Raw genomic sequence first — 2,708 nt, forward strand, 5'->3', positions numbered from 1 at the left:
AAGTTGGCTTAAAACTCAACATTGTAAAAACTAAGATCAGGGCATCTGGTCCCATTCAGTTCAGTTCAGTCTCTCAGTCGTGTCCAACTCTTTGAGACCCCATGAATCGCAGCACGCCAGGCCTCCCTGTCCATCACCAACTCCCATTACTTGAAATCAAATAGAAGGAGAAAAAGTACAAACTGCGGCAGATTTTTGTTTTCTTGGGCTCCAAAATCACTGCACATGGTGACTGCAGCCATGAAATTAAAAGATTCTTGCTCCTTGGAAGGAAAATTATGACAAACCTGGACAGTATATTAAAAAGCAGAGGCATCACTTTGCCGACAAAGTTCTCAATAGTCAAAGCTATGGTTTTTCCATAGTCGTGTACAGAAGTGAGAGTTTCTTCTCACAAAGAAGATTGAGTGCTGAAGAGCTGATGCTTTCAAACTGTGGTGCTGGCAAAGACTCTTGAGAGTGTCTTGGACAGCAAGGAGATCAAACCAGTCAATCCAAAAGGAAATCAAGCCTGAATATTCATTGGAAGGACTGATGCTGAAGCTGAAACTCCAATTTTTGGCCACCTGATGCAAACAGCTGACTCACTGGAAAAGTCTTTGATGCTGGGAAAGACTAGGCAAAAGGAGAAGGGGGCAGCAGAAGATGAGATGGTTAGATATGCATCACCAATTCAATGAACATGAATTTGAGCAAACTCTGGGAGATGGTGGACAGAGGATCCTGGTGTGCTGCAGTTCATGGGGCTGCAAAGAGTTGGGCAGGATTCAAGGACTGAACAATAACGAAACTGTAAAGCAGGTATAATCAGATTATAAAGCTGGAAGGGATTTCAATAACACCTTCCTTTGATAGACGAGGAAACTGAGGCCAGGAAAAGTGAAATGAAATGAGCTGATAATGGCAGAGTCAGGACTAACATCATGCTGCCCAGTTTTATGCCATGAAATTTTTACTGCTACTCCTCCTAACCGTACTTCTTCTCCTGCTAACTGCTAAGTCACTTCAGTCGTGTCCTACTCTGTGTGACCCCATAGATGGCAGCCCACCAGGCTCTGCCGTCCCTGGGATTCTCCAGGCAAGAACACTGGAGTGGGTTGCCATTTTCTTCTCCAATGCATGAAAGTGAAAAGTCAAAGTGAAGTCGCTCAGTCGTGTCCGACTCCTAGCGACCCCATGGACTGCAGCCTACCAGGCTCCTCCGTCCATGGGACTTTCCAGGCAAGAGTACTGGAGTGGGGTGCCATTGCCTTCTCCAACTTCTTTTCCTACTAAGGTCTGATGATGGGGCTTCTGTACAAGGAACTGCAAGAATTATCTCAAGTATTCCTTACAGTACTCTTGTGATAGGCACGTTTAAATCTTTTATACATGAGAAAATTGGCATGGGAAAGTGGGTAAAGAGAGGCAGATGGTAAGGCCAATTTAGGAAAGGGGCTAGCTGCTAAATCATATTTTGAAAATGCCAACAAAAATTGGCAGTTGCCTTTGCCTCTGTAAGGATTAAATTATTAGCCACTGAAGCCACTGACCTTCAACACATCCTGAAAGGAGTTCAGGGTGGAGATCAGGAATGAGGCACTTTGTGCTCCGGGAAAAACTAGGTATTTTCAGATTTTATGAGCCCAATTCTTACATCTACTCCTATCTAGAAAAGCACTAAGATCATTAATGTTGACATCAGCTCCTCGTGACCAGCTGGAAGCCTCTGGCAAAACGTGTGCTTGACTTCACGTATCCCTTTTCGCTAAAATCGTATGTAATACTGACCTCTCCCTGCCTGTCTGGGGGCAGTTTCTCAGAACTATCTGAATTGCTGTCGTCTCCTGAGTAATAGTCCTCATTTTTGTCCCAAATAAAACTTAACCTACAACTCTCATCGTTTTTTTTTAAGTTGACAGAAAACTGGCAATATGTTTGGACAGAGAACTTTGGCAAGACATTCTGAGCTTTTCCTGCCATTCTGAACCTGCTGCCTTCCTTTCTTGGAGGTATTTTCCCTGTGATTTGCAAGAGTAGGGAAGTGTTGAAGCTTAAAATTGTGGCATCTAGGATTCAATCATTTTTTTATTTTAGAGAGAAAAAAATTTTAGTGCCTACTGTATGTATTCCAAGGATTGTACAGAAAGAAGTTATCTCTTTACAAATAAGTGAAAAATAGCAGCTTCAAGGAACATTTCTCGAGGCTTCAGTTCCTAACGAAATAAAATTTGAGAGCTGTCAGTGAGGACTACGCTTCCCGGCGTGCACCGCGCCTCCCGTAGGAAAAACGCCTTCTATCGCTGGGCGGGGACGCGTACCCAGGGGCGCACAGCAGCTCGGGGATTGTAGTTTTCTGAAGGCCCAACCGGGCCAATGGACCCGGAAGCAGCCACCGGAAGTTCCGGCCCTAAGAGGTGGAGTCCGGAGGTGGGGGTGCGGCTGCGGCGGCGGTGGCGGTGGCGGTGGCGGTTGCCAGGAGCCCGCGTTGCCGCCAGAGTACCGTAATATGGCGGGGAGGAGGAGGAGAAGGCGGCGGCGAACGGAGCTGTTTTCAGTCAGTACCAATTGAGCAGTTTGCTTCCTACCAAGGCCAGGAGCTAGGGGAGGAAATCTGCCGGGGCCGTGGGAGAACAGGTGTGTGCCTGAGAGTGGGCTTGACTCAGCGGGTCTCGGCTGCGAGGCCGCAGGGCGGGCTGAATTGGCGCGCTGAGGAGCTGAAAGGAACC

At 47.0% G+C, this 2,708-nt stretch overlaps 1 protein-coding gene across 4 annotated transcripts in view; it reads left to right on the top strand.

Annotated features, from left to right (window-relative positions):
* The first annotated feature begins 2,444 nt into the window (after nucleotides 1-2,444).
* CCP110 (centriolar coiled coil protein 110kDa) overlaps nucleotides 2,445-2,708 on the top strand; it is a 20,808-nt gene continuing 20,544 nt past the window's right edge. For 3 of the 4 annotated variants that reach the window (XM_010837120.1, XM_010837123.1, XM_010837121.1), the window contains exon 1: nucleotides 2,445-2,616. The gene's annotated coding sequence lies outside the window, so the exon portion shown is untranslated. The remainder of the gene's footprint in view (nucleotides 2,617-2,708) is intronic. The other variant, XM_010837122.1, reaches the window with a different exon arrangement.

Source organism: Bison bison, unplaced genomic scaffold (assembly GCF_000754665.1).
Source record: "Bison bison bison isolate TAMUID 2011002044 unplaced genomic scaffold, Bison_UMD1.0 scf7180017864072, whole genome shotgun sequence".
Taxonomy (NCBI): domain Eukaryota; kingdom Metazoa; phylum Chordata; class Mammalia; order Artiodactyla; family Bovidae; genus Bison; species Bison bison.